Below are 11350 nucleotides of genomic sequence, written 5' to 3' on the forward strand. Positions count from 1 at the left end.
TTCCATCTTAGCTTTTTCTTTTAATGAATTTTGAACTTCTGCATTTCCAACCAGTTCCATCACACATGCTCTTTTTTTTCCTGACCTTTCAAAAACTTTCTAAAGCCTTTGAAAGTGAGTAAAGGACTGTTTGAGGTTATGTTTGGGTCATAATTTTTCCACTTTCCTCTCAAAGAGAAAAATCAACAGTCATAAAGAAACTGCGAAGATCAGGTGGGTAATGTTTTCTGTGCTCTCTTTAATTCACAAATCCATGCCCCACATGCACTGTAACACTTGCCTACTTAAAAATTCTAAGTAGGTCTTCCAGTCTTGTCTGGCTGGTCTGTTTCTCTGGTTTTAGAGGGGTTTTGGTAGATCACACCAATACCAACTTAAACCAAAGATCAGCAACCAACCTTTGGCTGGTTTAAGCTGTTTTTCAGCGGCACATATTACCATAGTTGCATGTCAAAATATGGCAGTATTGTCAGATTACTGTAAATAGTTAAAAACAACATTATGAAGACAAATGTCATGCAGACTTGCATAATGTTGTAACTGAAATGTTTCCTATTCACCAAGTTGAAGTTCAAGAAGGCAGATCAAATCCAAACACTTTTCCTTAAAGGGATAGTCCACCCAAAGAGGAAATTCCTGTCATCATTTACTCACGCTCATGTTATTTCAGACCTGTATTTCTTTCTTCTGTGCAACATCATACATGCATCAAAAGAAGCCTGCCATGCGCCTCACCTGAAGTGATACTCAAATGATACAGTACATGTGATGTTGCCTCATAATTTGTAATTCAGTTCAAATGAATTAAATTAAATTCAAACTGAATTAAACTGAACATCAACATGCTAACATTTTTAACAAGCAGTTGCTTATACTGTAAAATACTCAACGTTCCCTTTCTACAGTATTTAAAATGATTGAAACTTGTATAAATTGACATTGATATTTTAATTGTGAGATTAAAGCTTTTATCACACATGCAAGTATGAAACTCACTCATTAACTCTTAGTTTCTACATTTTTCGGAGGGAACTAGGCACTTCCGCTTCAATAATGGAGGCTAATGAAGGGAGTCAGTGCTCTATTCCCAAAAGAATTCCAGTAGCCATTTCCAGGAGCATGTCGTCTTGTAATCAGATTGTGGTATGGTGAAAAGAACTGGCCAGAAAGAACAACCCCAGAACGCATCTATTTATTTCATGAGAATAGGCTGCACACACAGAGTTTATTACAGGGCGTGTGCGGTCACAGAGTGGGAGTCGCACTGATTAAAGGCTTTGGCTGCTGTCAGTTCCCAGAATGCACTTCTGCAAGAGGAGGACTCAACATTGTACTGTAGAATAAAGAGTTGGAATACACTGTATGTTAAAGATAAATAAATACAGATTGTGAAAGTATCTACATAGGTCACATTCTTGGCTAGATGAATAATAAATATAGTAGGCGTATTGTATAGATGAGGTTTCTAAAGTATTTTTAAACCTTAGTGGCCAGTCGCACATGTCTTTCAGGGTGGATTTATTTTTGTTCTGCATCTTTGTGTTTTGGGGTCATTCCTGTAATGTAGTGCCTTTTGAATTCTGTAAAAAACATCATGTTGTAATTTAAGCAGGAATTTCAGTAAAAGAAATATGCTATTTTAATGCTCAGACATGTAAACTTCATTTATTATAACTTCATTATTAATTAATTGTTGATTACTTATTTATTATTAACATGATGCCTCAAATATAAATGTATAAAGTTATAAAATAACGTTAATAAAATATAAATATACATTTATTTTGTAGATTTAGTGCAGCTTACTATTTGGTGTGAATCTAGATTTTTATTTTATTTTTTCTGCAATTTTATGAAACATTACAAAAAAGACAAAATGGAATGTGGAATTAAGGACACAGAAAAAAATTGAATTGAAAGTATTCACTCGAATATTAAAACAATATAATTACAATAATTAAAACAATATTCAAAAGGAAATAGAATGGGATAGAAAAAATAGACAACAGAGAACAAAAAAAAAAGAAACTCTTAGAATATTTCTTAATAATTTGCCAAAATTACAACATCAACTCAAATTAAATTAATAAATTATATAAAATTCACAATTATGTTCACTTAATTGTTACACTGTGAAAGACACAATAATACATCCTGCAAATATAAATTCCTGCATAGGAATGACATAGATTAAATGCCCTGTTGGTTCTGGGTATAGTCTGGTTTTCATTAGATCAGGTCTGGGTTCAGGTTATGGTCAGAGGCCATGGAATTGCAGCTATGTTTACGTAAAATATTTCATAACGCATTTCTTCCACCTACTATCATTTATTTCAGATTGTATCATGTGATGATGCCAGATATGAGGCTGATTTTGGGATGCTCTTCTTGTCTTTGCATGCTGAGAAAGATAATTAGTTTCCCATAATTATTTTGCAGTCCTTATCTGTAAATTCCAAATGACTTTTTCCTAGTCCCTTAGGAAAACTGCATGTCACTCCCTTCAGAATGTCCGGAAAGTCACTCTTTATCAGTACAGTCAGTAAATAACATTCCAAAGACGAACAGATGACCATCAGAAAACTCCCATCCCACTGATTTCATACTTATATTAAAGCTATTTCTAGAGTGATTAGTCATATCCATGTCAACACGCCTTAGAACCAAGCATGTCTCCCACTCCTAAAAAGAAAGAAAATCTAATTAAATAAAATGCTTGTATTAGATTAAGTTCAAATTAAAGTCAATATAAATGGTGCCTACCCATGCAAAACACAGTTTGAGGTATCTAGTATGTCTAAACAGTCCAGGACCATTTATGTCAGTGTTTATCAGAGATTAGTTTAAAGAACTATAAACGTAAGCTTGAGGAATAATAGTAGATGCTGGTAACACTTTACAATAAGGTCCCTTTAGTTAACATTACATAATGCATGACCTAACTTAACAATGAGCAATGGATTTGTTACAGTATTTATTAATCTTTGTAAGTTAATAAAAGCACTGTTCATAGTTTATCCAAGCTCTGGGGCCATATGCTGCTCAGAGTGTGTCAAAGAATGAATTTTAGTCTTATTCATAGACTACGTGTGATTCATAAAGGTTCCTAAGTGTTAAGACTTAGTCTCAGCTCCTAAATTATTTAAGAGTGCTGGAGAGGTATCCTAACCAAGTTAAAAGTAACCAGATGGCAGCAGAGAGGAGGAGGAACACACACATTCCATTAAAGATATAATATAATGGAGTTTTGTATTATGTTATGTATATTATGACATGATGACTGGGAGTTAAATAAACTAAACAGGCTTGATCGTAAAGGTATTATTTTTGTAACTGAAGAAATGTAATAACTTCTCTCACTCTACTAATCAATGCTCTGACTGCAGTAATGAAAGCAATAATGACATGACTTTTGGCAACTGGAAAAAAATCAAAAAATCAAATCAGTCCACAGTAAGCAGGGTCTGATATAGCACTATTGTGGCACTTACCACACCAAATATAATAGTGGCCAGAAGTGATGAAAGTGCAAAGGTTTTTTAATTTCTTTTTATTTTTTATGACCTTACAAGCTGTTCCCTTAAACCGCATCAAAATGTGAGGAAATATTTAATTGTTTTACATTTCAAAATATGAAGGAAGAACAAAAAAGTTCCAGGGAAAAATAATACATCGACAACAACATAATCAGTTATTTCTATTTCACTGGTTCTCTCTAATTTTTGCATGTGTTATTTGCATGATTTGGTACATTTCATTGCATCCAAATAAAACAATTGACTCAAAGCACCAATATTCTTACAAAACCTTTAAAACATTTTTAATAATATTTGGATAAAGGGTGAACATGTCAATTTTCCTAGGCTGCTCAACGCTTTTGGCCACAACTGTATGGCAGTTCATTGACTTTAACTGATCTTCAAACCATGCGACAAAAGCAAGCCACTTTACGAGGATTGCAAGCTTCCCTAGAGTTGTTGAAGCCACTGATGGAACTCATGTTTGCATCATTACTCCAACTGTCTTAATTAATAAGCTATTTTATTATGATTACATTAAATGATTGGTGCCATGCTGCTGTGACTTCACCCTTAAAGGCTCACTATTGGATGATTCAGTGGCTGAGGGCGGCCATTTTGGGTTGACATGATTGTAGTCCTTAGTTCACAACACTCAAGTGCCACTTCAGTCAACACTTAAGAATCAGTCTTAGACTTTTCTGAAAGTTGTTTTTAGCTTCTTTATAAAAGCATCCTACTCTTAGACAAACCCTACTTTTTACTAATAATTGTTTGACACTTAAAGGAGTAGTTCACTTTCAAATGAAAAATTAGCCCATGATTTACTCACCCTCAAGCCATCCTAGGTGTATATGACTTTCTTATTTCAGACGAATACAATCAAAGGTAAATTAAAAAATATCCAGGCTCTTCCTTTTTTTTTAATGGCAGTGGATTGCAACCAACAGATTGAAGCTCAAAAACGTGCATCCATCCATCGTAAACGAACTCCAATACAAGAATTCAAGTACAAGAACTCTGGCTTGTGTGGGTTAATAAAGGCCTTCTGAAGCAAAATGAAAAGCTGGAAGCTAGAATTTTACTTTGTAACGTGTTAAATATGGATATTTTTCTTACACAAACTCATCGTTTTGCTTCAGAAAGCCTTTATTAACCCACACAAGCCATTTGGTTATTAACCCACACAAGCCATTTGGAGTTTGTTTATGTATTCGTCTGAAAGAAGAAAATCATATACACCAAGGATGGCTTGAGGGTGAGTAAATCATGGGCTAATTTTCATTTTAAAGTGAACTAATCCTTTATGGCAAAGCTCAAGAAGAGCATTTCTGAGAAGTTTTATGCATACTGGTCCATGTCCATTGAATAATATTAACAGATACAACTTTTGATTATTAATTGCTTTGGAAGCATTTTTCATTGTTAGTTCATTTTAAAGGTCCCGTTCTATGCCCCTTTTCACAAGATGTAAAATAAGTCTCTGATGTCCCCAGAGTGTGTATGTGAAGTTTGAGCTCAAAATACCCAACAGATCATTTTTTACAGCATGTTTAAATTGACATTTTTTGGGGCTCAGAAAAACGAGCCGTTTCAGTGTGTCCCCTTTAAATGCAAATGAGCTGCTGCTGGACGACACAGGGGGCGGAGCTTCATGAGCTCGTGCTCAGTCTGTCAGGAAAAATTCATCTCACGGAATGATGATAATATCAGAAACTCTCAGTAACGGCGTTCATTTCGAGTCGGACAATAATGCCTACAGAGTCAGATTGCTGTACACTGTAAAAAAAAAAAAGTTGACTTAACTTAAAATTTCGAGGCAACTTGCTGCATGGCTTTTTTGAGTTTACTCAACTTTTAAATCAAGTAGTTCACTTAACTCAATTCACTAAGTAAAGTCACATTTCTCCCAACTTAAGATCTTTTGTTCAGCTGATTGAGTTTTTGTAGTTAAAAAAACTTAGAAAATTCTAAAATTTCAACTTTTAATGTTATGTTAACTTAACTTAATAAAGTATGTTAAGTGGACTAAAAATGTGTTTTTAAACATTACAGGTTTAAAAAAATAAAACTACTACATTCTTGAAATTTTGTTGGAAGTTTTATTTCATAACAGCAAAAAACAATGTTCAACAGCTATACTTATTCTTAAAGTAATAAAACAAAATGCAGAAAAAACACTTTTTCTTTAACATTCAAAGTGTTATCACATTGACAATTTCTATGCGTAACATTTAACATTGTTAATATGAAACACAAATGAGCAATGTAAGTGCAAGTTAAAGCAGCACGCTGACTTTTTGGGACTTTAGCTTATTTACTGTTTCCCCAGAGTTAGATAAGTCCATACACACCCTTTTCATCTCTGTGCATGCCGTAACTCTGTCTGACACACCTACCACTAGCCTAGCTTCGCACACAGACTGGAGGTAAATGATTCAAACTAGCATACCAATCCCAAATAAGTGACAAAATAACACCAACATTTTCCTATTTACATGTTAAGATTTGTATAGTTACAGCTAGTATAAATAAGAAGGTCTGTTTTTTTTTTTTTTGGTCACATATTGGGAGCAGTATGCTAGCTGGAGCCATTTGCCTCCAGTCTTTGTGCTAAGCTAGGCTGGCAGTGGGATCGTCAGACAGTTACAGCACACACAGAGATGAGAAGGGTATGTATGGACTTATTTAACTCTGGGGTATACTGTGAATAAGCTAATGGCCTAAAAAGTTGGCGTGTTCCTTCAACGTTTGGGCTTAAATTGCTGAAACAGTGGCACAATGTTTTTCACAACCTCAAGTTTACAGTTTAAAAACAAGTCACAGTAAAATCTTAGTTTTGAGGTACTAGCAGAACAATGAGAGCTCATCTCCTTGAACACCTTCAATAACCTCAAAAGAGTATTTCAGTTTCTCTGGGTACTCAAAATCAAATCTTTCAGTACAATTACCTCCTCCAACACAACAGAAAATTTGATGACACTGGGCAGTGTGCTGGGGCAGGCATCATCTTCAATTACAATAAGGATTCCCACCTTCATCCCTCTGGTCTGTCTGTCCTCTGGAGTCTTGTCCTGATGATAATAATAATAATAAAAAAAGAATAAATCAGTATCACTTGACACCAACAACAACAACAACAACAACAACAACAACAACAACAAAAAATGAACTATTAAGTAATTGATGTGCTCTAAATTTTGCAATCCCACCTGCAGAATCTGCAAGATGTTAATAATTTTATAAAGTACATAAATACACAAAATACAATTGGCTATTTTTCAATTTAGTACTGCCCTGAATAAGCTACATCACAAAAAAGCAATTATAATAACCAAGATGGTATATTTTCAGTTTCATTCAAATTCAAAATATTAGAGATTAACAAATTGCATACAAAATCATTGACTGAATCATGGTGTATTTGCAAAAATATACTTTAAATCAATAACTAATGAATAATCAAAACAATCGGTTTGTTGTTAAAGGAGAACTTCAGTCAATTTTAACATTGAGATAATTTTACAGTACATAGAACAGTGTACACTGTTGGGTACTGTCGAACAGTCGACCGAAAACAGGATGTAAACACGATGTGTGCTGCCTGAATTAACATCACTTTTATTCATATCTTTTACATCTAATGCAGTCAGTCATATTCACCGTACTCCCTCTTGAAGGAATCACTCATAATGGCTGGGCACTTGAAATGTCATATCAAGGATGTTAAGAGGCTAAAAGCAGGTTTAAAACTAGTCCCATTTAAGTCAACAGGGTGCAAATTTTAAAAAGAGGATAACACGTGTAGGCAACACTGATTTTTGACGTTGTACACTCCAAATTTATAAAAAAATAAAATAAAAAATATCTCCATGTTAAAATTAATTGGAGTTCTCCTTTAAACAGGTTGTTCAGAGTAATTTCAACCTAGAGTCCTTTGCACTATGACCATGAGTCAAACATCCACCTGGGGGGGTGGGGGTGGGGGGGGGTTTGGCTCAAGGTCATGGTGCAACGGACCCTAAGGTTGAAATTACTCAGAACCATCCCTTTAACACAAAAATCCCCATTACCATGGCAAGATGATGTATAAGTAATGACACATGACTCACCTGGCATGTTCTAAAAAGTGCTGAAGAGTCTTCTCTGAGAAACACTGGGAGACCTTCCAGGACGGTTTGCCTTCTATGAGACACAATATTTGTGGTCTAAAAAAAAAAAATGGGTACAAAACAACAACAAAAATATTGTAATGCACTGTTATTAATTTAATTTTGTTACGAGTTTGCATGTATTTTTTAAGTCACAGAGCCTCTGCTAATGAGCCCATGAATCAAAATAGATGGCTTTAATAGGAAATCAGTATTGTATGCAGTAAGTTCAGAACCAAAATCTAATCAGCTAGTGAACACTTGAAACATTGTCATAATTCTTCAAAAATATCTTCTGAAAATAAAATATCAAATGGCTCTTATAAATCGTTTTTTAAAAACATCTATCTATTGGTAACCTTAACAAGTTACCTGCTGATCAAGCTTGTTGAGAAGATCTTCTATTTCGTTTCCAAATGCCCCCTTTCTTGCTCTGTACAACTTGAGGAGTTGTGGAGTGTGCTGGTGTATTGCTGATCTGAAAGTATCGAGGAGGTCCACACTGGTAATGCGTTTGAATTCATTACATAACTGTTGATAGAAATAAAACAGGTCTTGGTTGTAACATTGACTAACTGGCTTCAAATGGCTTACAACAGACATTGCGGTACCCCTAACCCATACCTAAACCTAACCATAACCCGAACCGTCTCATATTGACGTTATAGTATATGACGTTTTGGGATGAGACTGTTACAAAAAAGACATGTTTGTTAATACAATTTGTGGTAACGTTACTTTGCATTAGATCAAATTAATTACAGACTCAAGTTGAAATGCATGTTTGTGGAGAGCAAAATACATTTGCAAATTCATTGATTTTATGTGCATAAAATCTCCATAAAATGATACTTACTTTAAATGAGCCGTTAACTTAGCAGTCTTGTCGATTCCGATGAGTAGAAACACGTGAGAATGCCTAGCCAGGCAAAGGGCACAAGGACAAAATGTGCAGATTTTCACTGACTTTGAGTTGTCTGAAATGGGAAATTTATATTAGCCCACGGCAACGCGTGTGTGAATAACATTAGTTAGCCTATAAATTCAAGATAAAGAGTCGACTTTAAAATATTTCTTTGGTGTCACGTTATTGCAAAAAATCCCAAACTAAATAAAGTTAGTTTAAAATAAGTGGCGATTTCGAACTTCTTAACTCAAAACGATTACCTCAGATTCTATTATAAACATTTTACATGCTGAATGCTGAAGTTAGGAGACTTGTTTAACAGTTAATCTTGCTCGTAGAAAAAAAATATCATACCATGCATACGTTAACAGGGCTTTGCGATCAATAATACATACTAATTTTACAAACAACTTCAAAATAATGCATATATTCTACTTATTACTTACATAAAACGATGACTTTGAGAAGAAACACGTTGGATGCAAGTAAATCCGTAGGTCTCGCACGCTGATGGTCAAAATGGCTCCTTCGTCTTTCCACTATTCGGTGTTCGCGCGCTTCACTGCACATGCGCCAACTTCGTGGTCGTTACAGTGCGCATGCTCCAACTTCCAACACAACTTGAATGCTTGTTAACTCGCATTTACAAATCGAATTTACAACTAATACTATGTTGGTTCAACAATTGTTGAACCAACGACTTTTCACTAGTTAAGCCAACATTTTTGCATTTAATTGTCCAGTTAACTTAAATATAATAATTAGTCTAACTTTTTGTGAGTTGGATTTTTTACAGTGTATAGAGATGAAACAGGTATGGTTTAGTAGTTTAATTACGGTTATTATAACGTATTTGTCATCTGCTTGTAGGCTATGTATCCATTATTTATTAATAACCTACAAGTCTGCTGTCTGAATGATGATCAAACATGTACTGATGAGTTTAATAAAGTTTATTGTACATCACACAAAAGATGAAGCGTCAGTTTTACTCCAGAAAATCACCGTAAGAGCTGAGTAAACACAGTAGGCTAAGTTATAAGAAGTGCGCAAGTAGCCAGTAGAGTTGAGGGAGCATTCCTGTGGGCGGAGGTTAGTCAAGAAACGGTTCTGGTGATGTCACTAATGCAGGATGTAGAGGGGTGTAGTCCAATCGAGACGTTTTTTGTAGTCAACTTCTGTTAAATAAAATATCTCGCTTGGCATTGAACTTTGAGCTTTATAATTTTACAGATATTATTTATACTCTAACAGCAACATTACACACTAACTAAAGTTTGAAACATGGAATCGCATGCAACGGGACCTTTAACTAATGTATTTAACTAATGGTAACAAACGAAATATTGAAATTAACACTAAAATAAATGCTTTAGAAGTGTTGTTCATTGTTACTAATGTAGTTAACTAATGTTAACAAACAGAACCTTATTGTAAAGTTTTACAGAGATGCTTGCACTGTACAGTCTTATGACACAAATCTCTTGAGCCACAAATTCAGTGTGTCTGTGTCTGATCAAGACCTTCTACCCTTAACTTGTAAAATGTGTGTGTCAGAGTGTTTTTGTGTGGGTCAGGTATACCCTATGTTATGGGGACAAAATTTCCCCACAAAAATGGCATTGAAACCCCATGAAACATGAAAACCCAACATTTGTTTATGTGTTCTCTCTCTCCCTGTATGTGTGTGTGTGAATGGTTGAGGGGCCGAGGGCAGGCTGCATGCCGCAGATACTTGAACATTCTCTGTATCAGCGGTCACTGAGCGATTGTCAGGAGCACACGCAGAGCTATGGAGCTCGCGCAAGACAGCTGTGGAGCGTGTGCTGTTGCACTGAACATGTGACTGCACACATCCACTGGATACTGAAGCATCTTGTGCGTCAATAGAATAAGAACATCTGGCCATTTGTACAAAGGAGTCACATGGTCAATGTCACAAAAATGCTTATTTGTTTAGAGACCTGAAAATAGTGAAATATCTTAAATATTTAGTCTTTATTGTACGTCATAACGCTTCTTTGTTTAACATTTCAAAACCCTAAAAGACTTGTGAGAGACTTTTGGATCACAATGTGTACTTTAGTCAAGTGCTAAGAACTTTCGATGGCTGAATTGTTGTTACATATAGGGATATAATTAGATCATTTAAAGTACTTCCAGTCTCAGCATGGCATACTGATTTATTCTCCAAAAGTCTAAATGAAAAATTATGGGAGAGAGTTTCTTCATTGACTGAAATAGCACATAGTCTGGCATATTGCCCCAACATTGTGTGGAAAGTAAATAAATATGCCTGGCTAGGACGTCATTAACATTCCTTCACTGTTTGTAAAAGTTATCATATGTCTTATATAAGCATACGTTCACATATTTGTTTCCCTGTTATTTTATTTTGAAATGTGTGTTCCGTGTCGGAAATATCTGTTTTTGTTTTATTCTGTGTGATCATTGCAGCCTGTGCATATGCTTCAGTTATTGTGTGCTGCAACTACAACTGCACAAACTGTATTCTGTAGTCATTTTCTATGGTTCTCAAAGCCCAAGGAGATAGGTTTGATAGGTGATGCAACATCTTGTGGCGTAATGTCTTGTGACGCAACGCCTTGTGGCGCTACGTCTTGTGACGCAATGTGTTGTGACACTAGATCTTGATGGGGGAATGCTAAATATACCGTGTCCTGGGGAACGGTAGGAAGCAATTAAATATTTAACATTTCGCTGGAAACCAATGTCCCCCGAAACAGCGGTGTCATGAGGGTGTCGGGAAGGAG

General features: G+C 35.3%; 1 long non-coding RNA gene across 1 annotated transcript; it reads right to left on the reverse strand.

The window, feature by feature from the left end:
* Positions 1-5602: 5602 nt before the first annotated feature.
* LOC308681801 lies at positions 5603-9182 on the reverse strand. The gene is made up of 5 exons (XR_014029063.1): positions 9023-9182; positions 8526-8646; positions 8042-8200; positions 7631-7726; positions 5603-6592 (listed from the first exon to the last, which is right to left on the reverse strand). It is a non-coding gene; the product is annotated as an uncharacterized lncRNA (long non-coding RNA).
* Positions 9183-11350: the final 2168 nt, after the last annotated feature.

Source organism: Scardinius erythrophthalmus (assembly GCF_964197995.2).
Source record: "Scardinius erythrophthalmus genome assembly, chromosome: 21".
In the NCBI taxonomy this organism is placed as follows: domain Eukaryota; kingdom Metazoa; phylum Chordata; class Actinopteri; order Cypriniformes; family Leuciscidae; genus Scardinius; species Scardinius erythrophthalmus.